This window comes from Labrus bergylta, chromosome 9 (assembly GCF_963930695.1).
Source record: "Labrus bergylta chromosome 9, fLabBer1.1, whole genome shotgun sequence".
In the NCBI taxonomy this organism is placed as follows: domain Eukaryota; kingdom Metazoa; phylum Chordata; class Actinopteri; order Labriformes; family Labridae; genus Labrus; species Labrus bergylta.
In genome coordinates, this window is record NC_089203.1 from 26734538 (window position 1) to 26747594 (window position 13057).

Below are 13057 nucleotides of genomic sequence, written 5' to 3' on the forward strand. Positions count from 1 at the left end.
ATTAATGTACTTTCCTTTTTCCTACACATGCACAGCAAATCTTTATCTTTAAGAATATAAAAATCAGGTGAAGTCAAAAAAAATAAAACTGTTGGATATAGAAGTGTTCATGTCGATTGAGAAATGGAATATAACTGATGGCAAAGTGAAGAGGGAAGCTCCCAGGTACCGAGAGCATGATTAGCATGCCCTGCTCTGTAGGTGTTTGTGTGTGTGTGCTGGTGGCAAACATGAGTGATGGTTCTTTTTTTTTTTAGAGTTGTGAGATCACACCAAGAAGGAAAAGCACGTGTCAGTTTGAATGGTATCTTTTATTACCCTTTTGGTTTATTGGCTTTTCCGGCAGTTAAAATAAAAATCTACCTAATGGAGGCCTTAATGTCGTGTGGGAGACGATGGAGTCATACGAAAACATTTCTTCAGCTTTTAAAAGAAAGTGGGAGGAGGGGCAGGAAAGAAAGGGAACTGCCGGGATGGTGAACTTTTAACTTCAGGTTTACTCATATAAACACATTTAATTTTTTTTAAGTTGGAGTTCTTCAAAGAAAATTTGGTTATCAAGTTTTGATTTAATGATTCAGCCAACCAGCCGGCTTACAGGTTAACATCTTATAGTTAAATCGTGGCAGGGTCCGGGATTATTTTGTATTTTTGAAAAGATATCATAAAAAGAAACAAAACAACAGAATAGTTAGGCCGACTTCCTCTGGTCATCCGGTCACAGCACATGGCTGTTAACCGAGGGTCAGGTTCCAGGGCTTAAAGTAAAACCACACATACCGAGATCAAGACATACCTGAGACCAGGGTGCTCCGAGACCGAGACAAGGCCAAGACATTTAGGGTTCGAGACTGAGTCCAGACCAAGACCGAGGCAGGGTGAGACCGAGGCAAGACCAAGACATTTAGGGATCGAGACCGAGACAAGACCAAGACATTTAGGGATCGAGACCGAGACAAGACCAAGACATTTAGGGATTGAGACCGAGACAAGACCAAGACATTTAGGGATCGAGACCAAGACAAGACCAAGACATTTAGGGATCGAGACCGAGTCCAGACCAAGACCAAGGCAGGGTGAGACCGAGACAAGACCAAGACCAAGGCAGGGTGAGACTGAGACAAGACCAAGACCAAGGCATGGTGAGACCGAGACAAGACTAAGACCAAGGCAGGGTGAGACCGAGACAAGACCAAGACCAAGGCATGGTGAGACTGAGACAAGACCAAGACCAAGGCATGGTGAGACCGAGTCAAGACCAAGACCAAGGCATGGTGAGACCGAGACAAGACCAAAACCAAGGCATGGTGAGACCGAGACAAGACTAAGACCAAGGCATGGTGAGACCGAGGAAAGACTAAGACCAAGACCAAAACCAAGACCAAGACATTTAGGGATCAAGACCGAATCCAGACCAAGGCAGGGTGAGACCGAGACTAGACCAAGGCCAAGACATTTAGGGCTCGAGACTGAGTCCAGACCAAGACCAAGACCAAGGCAGGGTGAGACCGAGACAAGACCAAGGCATGGTGAGACTGAGACAAGACCAAGACCAAGGCATGGTGAGACCGAGACAAGACCAAGACCAAGGCATGGTGAGACTGAGACAAGACTAAGACCAAGGCATGGTGAGACCGAGACAAGACCAAGACCAAGGCATGGTGAGACTGAGACAAGACCAAGACCAAGGCATGGTGAGACCGAGACAAGACTAAGACCAAGGCATGGTGAGACCGAGTCAAGACCAAGACCAAGGCATGGTGAGACTGAGACAAGACTAAGACCAAGGCATGGTGAGACAGAGACAAGACCAAAACCAAGGCATGGTGAGACTGAGACAAGACTAAGACCAAGACCAAAACCAAGACCAAGACATTTAGGGATCAAGACCGAATCCAGACCAAGGCAGGGTGAGACCGAGACAAGACCAAGACATACAGGTGCTGACAGGAAGTGACCAGAGGCAAAGCACAACATTGAGGGCAGTTCTTGAGAGCTCTAATCAGTATAGAAACCATCTTATAAGTCGTCTTTATGAAACAAAAACCATCGTCATTACCATCATCATCATCAATAATATGGAGACCATCATCATTAAGTTAGTAGGTATTCATGAAAGAGCTGGGTCTTTAGCTTTTTTTAAAAAAGTGCAGAGGGACTCTGCAGATCACATGGAGTTTGGAAGTTTTTAGTTCAAAAAAATAAAAATTAAACACACTATATATTTTTTTGGAGTTGAAGCTGATGCAACGAGTTGACTGTGCAGATTGAGAAAGGGTGTGATACGAGGCTGTGGTAGTCTGTGGTAACCAAACCACCGCTGACATCATTACTATCACGGAAACCAGATTTTTTTTCCTTTTTCTTTCTCTCTGACAGTTTAAGTGTGTTAAGACAACGAACATTGAAAGTTTTGTGGACATTTTCTGGTCAGTTTGTAATTCATGACATGACACCCCACACACAGCGTCATAGGAAGGGAAACACTTGTGCAGAGGCCACATATTACTCTTCTGAAGCGTGGTATTTGATCTGTGCACATAGAAAAAAAGTCAAATACATTAAAGTTAGGGATGTGACCATACACTTTAACTCTTGATGCGTATCACAAAATTGGTTCATTATAAGATTTTATTACAACTTTCTCAGTGTTTTTTGGTGTCTTGAGCTTTTCAAACATAGCGCTGGTTTATGTGTTTCATCATGTTTGTTGTGCTGTTTGTGTTCATTGGCCTCTTGCAATAAAATGACTGTTTTTAAATGTGCACAGCCCGCTTCTGCATCCCCGCTTTGAAACAAGACAGGGGTTTCAGGCATCTCTTCTTCAGCTACTGACGCTGAACAAGAAAAGCGAAAAGCAAACGCTGGTGAAAAAAAAAGTATTTTGATATATATTGTGTTTTTTTCTCACCGATTTAAATTGTCCATATTTGTATCGAGGTATCTTCACATCTCTAACAATCGTCATAATTGCATAAGGATTGATTATTACCTGACCTATGACCCAAGACTTAACATGATTCTGAATCATTAAATTAATGTACTTTCCTTTTTCCTACACATGCACAGCAAATCTTTATCTTTGAGAATATAAAAATCAGGCGAAGTAAAAATAAAACTGTTGGATATAGAAGTGTTCATGTCGATTGAGAAATGGAATATAACTGATGGCAAAGTGAAGAGGGAAGCTCCCAGGTACCGAGAGCATGATTAGCATGCCCTGCTCTGTAGGTGTTTGTGTGTGTGTGCTGGTGGCAAACATGAGTGATGGTTCATTTTTTTTTTTTTTTTTTTTTTTTTTTAGAGTTGTGAGATCACACCAAGAAGGAAAAGCACACGTCAGTTTGAATGGTATCTTTCATTCCCCTTTTGGCTTATCGGCAGTTAAAAAAAACATCTACCTAATGGAGGCCTTAATGTCGTGTGGGAGACGATGGAGTCATACAAAGACATTTCTTCAGCTTTTAAAAGAAAGTGGGAGGAGGGGCAGGAAAGAAAGGGAACTGCCGGGATGGTGAACTTTTAATTTCAGGTTTACTCATATAAACACATTTAATTTTTTTTAAGTTGGAGTTCTTCAAAGAAAATTTGGTTATCAAGTTTATTTTGTATTTTTGAAAAGATATCATAAAAAGAAACAAAACAACAGAATAGTTAGGCCGACTTCCTCTGGTCATCCGGTCACAGCACAGGGCTGTTATCCGAGGGTCAGGTTCCAGGGCTTAAAGTAAAACCACACATACCGAGATCAAGACATACCTGAGACCAGGGTGCTCCGAGACCGAGACAAGACCAAGACATTTAGGGATTGAGACCGAGACAAGACCAAGACATTTAGGGATCGAGACCGAGTCCAGACCAAGACCAAGGCAGGGTGAGACCGAGACAAGACCAATGCAGGGTCAGACCGAGACAAGACCAAGACACTTAAGGATCGAGACCGAGTCAAGACCAAGACCGAGGCAGGGTGAGACCGAGACAAGACCAAGACCAAGGAATGGTGAGAATGAGACAAGACCAAGACCAAGGCAGGGTGAGACCGAGACAAGAACAAGACCAAGACCAAGACATTTAGGGATCGAGACCGAGACAAGACCAAGACCAAGACATTTAGGGTTCGAGACCGAGTCCAGACCAAGACCAAGGCAGGGTGAGACCGAGACTAGACCAAGGCCAAGACATTTAGGGCTTGAGACTGAGTCCAGACCAAGACCAAGACCAAGGCAGGGTGAAACAGAGTCCAGACCAAGACCAAGACCAAGGCAGGGTGAGACCGAGACAAGACTAAGACCATGACCAAGGCAGGGTGAGACCAAGACAAGACCAAGACCAAGGCAGGGTGAGACCAAGACAAGACCAAGACCAAGGCAGGGTGAGACCAAGACAAGACCAAGACAAGACCAAGACCAAGACCAAGACCAAGGCAGGGACTGTAACACGGGGAAGGTTGTAGCCGTAACTGGGGGATAAAAATCAAACTACAAACAAATTGAAGTTTTTCATTGTTTTAGAAAAAGGGCGTTTTCCTTCTAATCAAATTGATGACGTGGAATAAGAGCTGATCAGTGGTGGTCTTGACCGATATTAATTTAAGATTCCGCCCAGTCCAAGAATGAGACAAGACCGCGTACAAATGGTTTCAACTCTGAGACGAGACCTTCAAAAAAGACTTTCGTTATTCAGAGTGGCAGCAAACAAACTTCCTCTTGAGATTGTGGTTTTAAATATAATATAAAAAAAACAAACCCTGCAACACAGAGCCTCACTGAACATAAGAGCATGTAACACCAGGAAATTTAAATTTGAGTTCAACCTGACATTCTGAAAGCTGCAGAATCTTGCAATAAAAAAATGTTGGTTGGTCAATGATTGTCTGAGTTTACCTATAAAATAAAAAATAAATGCATGTGTGAAAAGACCCTGCATGGTCTAATAAAAAGGTTAAAAAGGTGGAGAGATAACAAAAGTGAATTTCTAGAGTGGGCATGGTTTTCTCTATGGAAAAAAGCAGAGTGCGATAAATTCCATGGAAAGGAATTCCCCCAGCCTCCTCACCCACGTACAGATCCTGTCATCTTTGTGATTTTTAGTGACTCTTGAGGAAATCTCAGAACTGAAACCTTACAGGTAAACCCTCCACGCTTGAGCAACAAAGAACAACTGACGACAACATCCAGTGTGACGAGGTGTGAGAAGCAGGGGTTGGGATTCCTGTGGGGAATACCCCGTTAGAGGATGGGTGTCCAAACAATTCATTTCTGCAGGGTGTGTGCATTGCATCATACTCAAGATTTGAGAATTGAAATTGTTATTTTCCTGTCTTTGCCTACCCTGTATTTATGTCACATTTTAAAACAGTTTTGTATGTTGCTGCCTTTTTGAAGCACTTTTCAAACTTGTTTTTTAAAGAGGTTAAATAAAGGCTGTCATTCACATGATGCAAGAAATGCATGAAAAAAAAATCAAATATCTTTAAAATGAACTGTTAATGCACAGTGTATCATCCTGCATTTAATCTGTAATGCAAACTATTTGTTACTATGCATGCTTCAAATAGCGTTGTTGTTTTTGTGCTGGTGGTAAACATGAGTGATGGTTCTTTTTTTCTTTAGACCAAGAAGGAAATGCACATTGTGTCTGTCGTAAAGGGTTTTTGATGGGTATCTTTTTATCTTATTTGCCTTCCGATGTAATAAAATCCACGACGAGGAGGAGGCATTAATATCGTGTGGGAGACGGTGGCTAATGTGTCGTCATACATACGAAGACATTTCGTCTTCAGCTTTTTGCAAAAAATATATTTAAAAAAAGAAAATAAGTAGAAGAAAGTGGGACGAGGGAAGGAAAGAAAGAAAAGTAACTGTAGGGGTTGTGAAATTTCTAACTTTGAGGTTCAATCATATTAAAGGATACATCCAAAAGACCAGCCACGTCTTACATCAGTTTACATCTTATCAGTCAAATCATGGCAGACAGTTTTAAAGAATATATCCAAAAAAGAAATAGGTAGGCCAACTTTCCTTTGCTGATGGTTGTTAAGTATGGGCCAGGTTCCAGGGCTTAAAGAACAAACAAACAAAAAAGCACTAAACCTGCATTCTGATCTTTTTTTTTTAAAAGTGTACCATTCTGAATTTTATCTGTAATGCAAAATATGTGTAACTATGCTGGAGGGGCAAAATAGATCCCAAAGTAGTTTGACAGAACAAAAGTAAAAAGTTGATAACGAAAGTTAATAACGAAAGGCAAGTTTGTGGTCTCTCTCTCTCTCCTCTGCAAGAAACAGCAACAAACTTCTTTGAAAAAAGGAAACCAAAGGACGGCTGTCTCAGGAAATAAAAATAAAAAAAGTCTCACAAAATACAGCTTTAAAAAAACGGGACTATTTTTGTGTGTTCTTGGATGTAATTCAGTAATACATAAACACCCTATTACAAATTATGTCTGTTAAAATGTGGTATACTGTCCAAAGGGCAATCTGTGCCCACTTTCACTTTGGGTTTTTTACCATCCAGTCAATAGGGGAAAATGTGTTGCATGATTAATAGGGAAAAAAAAAATGTTCCAACAAGAACACACCTTTACGAGGCCCACACATTTTTTGCCTTCTGAACACTATAAAAACTGCACCAGAGGTCACCACAGAGCCACAGATACTCAGAACTATCAAACACCTGAGCAGCAAGCAGCAGTCAAGCGAAGTTGAAATATGGAGCATTGTTTCAGATTTGCCCTGTGGATGTGTCTCCTCATCGGGTATCTTCAAGCTAAACCTGTCTGCACTGAAAACAACACGAAGTGGGAACAAATCGATATTCCTAACCTGGGCTTGGGACTTCTACTGGAAGAGGTTCAATGTGTAAGTTATTTCAATATATGGTGTTTATGGTGTAAGCGTTACAGCAGAGGAAATGATTCATGTGAAATTAAACATTTTTGTTGTTTTTTTCTTCTTCAAGGGAACCAATGTGACCTTCATCTCTCCAACAAACGTGCTGGTAAGAAACTAAACCACATGCCGATGCCATATTTAAGACCATATCTCTCAAGAGACTGTTCCTCCTGAGGGTTAAAATGACTAAAGTCAGTTTGAATGCTAATAGAAACGCTTTTTGTTAAATCTAACACCAACATCTTTAATCAACCAATGATATTGATGTCAACAGCAGCTTAATGGGATTCAGTATCTCAAGTTTATTATACTTTTCCCTACCTGAAACCTGATTTAATAAATGATTGTATCTAAAGTACTGAGGGTTTAAAAAAACTACAGATGTTCAGTCACATTTTTTAACCAGAAGCTGCAGCGAGTTCAAAGAGAGCGAGCAGCAGTGGGTCAGCATCAAAATCCTCATAAAGGAGGAGGAGCTAAGGAAATGACAGCAAAGGAGGCACAGTCCAAATTAAATAACTTTTCAGTACCAAGCGTTGCTGATAATTACCGTCATGATATTTCTTTTTGTAGCTTTTAGCAATGTTTGAATTTGGTTTTTTTTTTAGGGAGCCTTTTATAAAATCTGGCCAGGGACATCATATGAAAATTAGCCTTCTGGCTAACTCCGCTAACCGAAATGTTTATTATTATGCAATGTCCCTGTAAAATAAATAATTTAAAAAATAGCCTTTTGGTATTTAAAACATGAAATGCTTAGGGACTTATGTTCTTGCCGTTGTAACTGTGATCTCAACTCTTATCGTATCGAAGTTTAAAAATCAAGTATCTCTTCAACACTATATCTTTCTACACTTCATTGGCAGCACTCGATGTTTTTGTGAGTAGTTCTTTCTAAACTAATTATTAACTGTGTCATCGTTAGGAACTCTGCTACACCGCAGCAGTGGAGCTCTTCATCGCGGAGCTGGAAGAAGCCAAACAAAACTGCAATAACACGGAGAGAATTGCAGACACACTGGAAGAAATCAGGGTCTCGTACCCTGATAACACAAAATGCCAACTACCTGTGAGTATCAAGTGTTAAATTAGCTAAAAAAGGGCATTTAAATGCATGTTCCTCAGACCTTAAAACTGAACCAACCCTTTCTCTTCTCAGTCGCAGTGCAAGTGGGAAAACGCTGGATCCCGCACGGACTTTGAAGCCTTCTTGAACAACATGAAGAACTTTCTTAGTGAGCTCAACAGCAAATGAAGAAGTGATCCACACTGAAACCTCAGATGTTTCCTCTACTTTTAACCTTATTTATTATTACACACTAGACTAAAATGTGACTATTTTTTTTTATATATCTCTCTCAGTAAGAAGTAAGAAACACTGCAAGAAGTTCTCAAATTATTTAATATTTATTTCTTGAAGCAATGGATGTAACTTGTCGGTGTGCATGTCTACATATTTTTGCTAATAAAATGTGATCAACGAAAACTGTCATCAAAACTCCTCTTTTTAATAATCTGGTGGTGATTTGTTTCTTCATGTCATGTCCTCCTTTGTTGAGGCTAAGTTACACAGAGGCGCCACAAGGCTGCGTCCTCTCACAGTGTATTTTATCACTCTGAGTCATCAGTCGTCGTGCATGATGCTGACTTGTTGAGCCTTTAAACTTAATCAGACTATCAGTCCCTCCATGCTAAGTGCTAATGCTAGCTCTTTAGCTCAGTACAATGACAAATGGAGCAGCAAGACATTCAGCCAGACTCACAGATGACCGCAGTAGATCCTGAAGTATTCACTAATTCATCAATAGACTTTGAATCATGAATCCAGACTTGTAAAAATAGATTCTGAATCGAATTGAGATCTCAATAATCCCAATCGCATCGTCAGACACCCAAAGATTCACAGCCCTTCTCCACACTTGTTTTATTTTTGTGCTTTTTCAGTCGTGGTAAACGGATCTGTTTCTCTGATTATTTTAGAAAATAGATAAATTAATAGATCAATAAGTAAATCAAATTAGATTATTTCAAAGAAGTAAAAGATTAGAAATAAAATAAAATGTAAACATTTGAATCAAAACCAGAAGGAAGATTAAACACTTAAGATTAATTTAATCAGTAAGTTATGTTATTAAAATGGACTGTTGGCTTAAGTTGGTAAATAAACGGGGTAGTAAGGAGAAAAGACTCAGCTAATAAATACAATAAAAAAATTCAGTCTAATGATCAGACCAAACCAGAATGAATGAATGAATCCTCACAGCACGATCAGGAGAGGCAGGTCAACAGCCAACAACAACCAAAGAGGCAGCCGTCCAGTCCTTCCTTTAGAGGAACATTCATCTCAAGTTGGGAAGCACAGGGAGGTCTTGTTCTTGGGGGGGTCTTCTCTTTTTTTAAACAGGGTTTATGTACACATCATGTCTAATGCTAAACAAACTGAAAACTGGAAAGACCCTCTGAGGTCTATATATTCAACATTTCAACAGTAACTGGCCTCACTCTGGGCCAGTATGTATGATGTAATGATGTCTTGTGTGAAGCACTTTGAACTGCCTTGAATGTGAGACACAGATAAACTTGCCTTGCCTTAACCCTTTCTTATAAACCTCATGGAAAATATTCCTTCTATAAATGTACACTTTTCATGACCTCTTCCTAAAGAAACGCGTCCCCTCTGGAGGATCATGAACCAGCTTGAACTGCTTATCTGCTTCAATACATTCAATTCATCTAACCGTAAAGTTGTTGTGTGTTATTCCTCTTTTCTCTAGTCCCTCAATTAAACAACTTTTATACGTGAGGGGAGGAGTCAGCCGGCTGTCTCGGCAATGTAAACAAACTGAAGATGGGACTCTGAAAACATCACAGACAGTGGGACTCGGGTGTTACACCCATTGTAGACAGTCATGACTCAGAGTTATTTTCAGAGGATATACTTCATTTATATTAAAAAATCGCATGTAAAGCATTTAAAGGGGGAAAAAAAGACATTATATATTGTGAGGAATATATTCAAATTCAAGTAGAAAGTGTGAGCAACAACAGGGACATAAAAAGTAAAAAAACACTGCACCACAAACTCAATGAAAGCCACCGAGTTTCAGAAGAGCTTGAACTTAAATACTGCCCTACAATTAGGCCGCTTTAGGGATTTTACCAGGTCGTAGTAGCATCATAAAAAAAAAAAAAAAATTCCAAGTGTCATGCAGAGGAAAATCAATGCTGTATGCAATAGGTAATAAACAACCATCTTCAGCCCACCATCTTCAGCCCACAGGTATATAAATTCAGAACGGTTTCAGGGGTTTAACAGACACATACAACACCTCCAATGAACAACTTCAACACACTGTTTTTAAGCCTTTAAGTATGGAGCACATTGTTAGGATTGCCTTCTGGACTCTCGCTTGTCTTCAGGCGAGCGCTCTACCCATAGTCGACTCACAGATCAGCTTCATGCGGATATACGTCAAATGTGTAAGTCACTGCTGAAACTTTGTTTTTTTTTACCTCTTTTTGCCGTTTTTCTACTGTTGCTAATGCAGTTCAATGTTTTTCTTTCTGTCCAAAACAGCCACCTGATTCCACTTTCTACGCTCCAAAAAACACTGAGGTAAGGGGTTCATTTTAAATACACAGTTAAGTTTTGGTGCATTCTTAAAGAGATTCAGCAACACGATGAAAATGTGATAATTTTGATGCACTTTTAACAACTTAGTAAAAAGTAATATCGAGTCACCTCACCCAGCATCAAAGAAGCCCAAAATTTTAGAGTTGAGCTTTCGATAAACCACATGTGAAGGTTCTCTAGTACAGGAAATGGGCTTGCCAGGTGTCGACACCTCACACATCTGTGACTATGTGCTGACTTCTCCGTGTGCAGCCGCAAGTCTGCCTCAAAGCGTAGCGAGCAAAAAGGAGGTTTTAAAAAACGTCTCTCTCTCTCTCTCTCTCTCTCTCTCTCTCTCTCTCTCTCACACACAAACAGGAACGATGCATTACTACAGCGCTGGACTGCGTCATGAGGGAGCTAAATGGAACAGTAAGGCAGGAGTGTGAGGACACCAACGAGGACATCGACCAGGCGATTGAATTCTTCATGGAGACCATCGAAGAGCGGACGTCAGACGGACATGTAAGTGTAACTTTGAAACCACAATGTGTAAGATGATTAAATAGTCTAAGAAACAAAAAGTTTGACTCAGTTTCACTTCCCCGTCTTATCTGATTCTCTCTAGGCGCTGACAAACTCCAGTGAATGCGCCTGCGAAGGATGGCCTCAGACTCCCTTTGGCCCGTTTCTGAACCAGGTGGAAGCCTTACTCCAGTTGCAAAATGTGTACTCGACGTAAAAAAAAAAAAAAAACGACCTCGTGCCAGAGCTTCAACATGAGGGTGAACGAAGAAACACAGCAGAAGCTACCACACGCTACAAAAAAAAAAACAATTGTCTACCATGTGATGAAATCTCCACCGACTGATCGAGGAAGAAGAACTTTTCAAGCATGTAATCGGTGTGTATCGAGGACTTCATGAAACATCTACACATGCTGGATCGAGTGATTTCATGTCTATGTTTTACGGTTTTAAACACTGCTCTAAATTATTTTCATTCACAGCGATAAGGGCTGCCTATTTATTCTAAAAGTTATTTTATTTGTACTACATTGTTATTATATATCCTTGAGTGTTGTTTCATATAATTTTAACAAGAAAGTGCTGTGAAATATATTTAAAAAGTTCTCAGGTGTTTGAGAGTGTATTTGTATAAGCTCCGGGAAAGCTTCTGAATATCTATTAATATATATTGTATTTAATTTGCCTCACATGGACCTCAGTTATAACTTAATAAATGCTACATGAAAGAGTTTGTCTGTCGCCTTTTAGAACATCAAACAAGCTTTTAGTAGAAAGTTGGAGAGAGCAACACAAGTTTGGATTTAGCTTCTGTTTTTAATTTTTCTGCAGAATTCATCAAATATCAAAAAGGTCTGGTTTTCTATGAACCTAAGAAGTACAGACACTGGTGTACACTCTGGCAGCTTGATTATTCTAACCAACATTGAGGTAGACCAGGATGCAATTTCATGAGTGTTTAAGGGGTATTAATCTTGGAAACTGTCTGAAGGAAGTTTCTGTCCGTTCAATGCTCCGTCATTGGAGGAACAAACAGAGCATGTGTAAAAAGTCCCATGGCATCAAAAGTAATCTTTACTGTTGGCTGGTTTTAAAGCCACAGGAACCTGAATGTGTTGGCTTTTTTTAAATTGGTTAAACATGATAATTGTCCATTTTTAGGTCTTACTATAATGCAGAAAAAGCTCGTTTTACTGTATTATTACAGAATATGAAGTCTCACCTATCTATCTTTTTTAAATCTATAATGTGGTATCTATCTATATTTTTGTACATTTTTAATTTTTAATTTATTTAAATTGTACTGTGTTCACTTTTTGTTTGCAATCTTTGCTCTTTGCTGCTGTAACAATGTAAATTTCCCCATTGTGGGATAAATAAAGGATTATCTTATCGTATCTGACCTCATATTAGTTGGCTCTGGCAACCAGTTAGCTTCACATCTAAGTGGTGTTTGTAGAATAAAAATATTTATGAGTATCTATTAGTCTTAAAATAATGCAAAGATTGACTTTCACAAAACTGTGTGTGTATGAACAGATAGCAGTGTTTCCCCTAGGTTTACCCCCCTAATATAATGGTAGGGGAAACACTGGATAGTATAAGGTACCAGTAAGTGAGGGGTGAGCGATACGACCTCCAATCATGATCACAAATAATTGAACCTTTGACCTCGATTACGATTAATGAACGATTATTTGTTTTTTGCCCTCAGGGTTCACTGACTTGTAAACATCTCTACTGTAAATATGCTCAACTATTAAAGCTGGGATCTGTTTTCTAATGACAGAGTGAATATCTGATTAACTATTTTGAGGTTATTTATTGAATATTTCAAACTGAAGTCAAAGCATCACTTGAAATGAAAACGATTTAGTTGTAAAGTAGAAATTAACTTCTTTAAAACAGCAGAAAATAAATAGCTTGCATTTCGTGCAAACAGTTTTTCCACAGTGTTTACATTTGACTTCTTTTTGTTCTGTGTCGTCTTCCCTAAAGACAAAATGCTGCGTGCTTTTTCAGTTA

The 13057-nt window shown here is 39.5% G+C and overlaps 1 protein-coding gene and 1 long non-coding RNA gene across 2 annotated transcripts in view; both read left to right on the top strand.

The window, feature by feature from the left end:
- Positions 1–13057, top strand: part of tlx2 (T cell leukemia homeobox 2) — a 167769-nt gene that overhangs the window by 27973 nt on the left and 126739 nt on the right. The window lies entirely within an intron of this gene.
- On the top strand, positions 6590–7947 carry LOC136179996 (uncharacterized). The gene is made up of 3 exons (XR_010666934.1): positions 6590–6859; positions 6960–6998; positions 7818–7947. It is a non-coding gene; the product is annotated as an uncharacterized lncRNA (long non-coding RNA).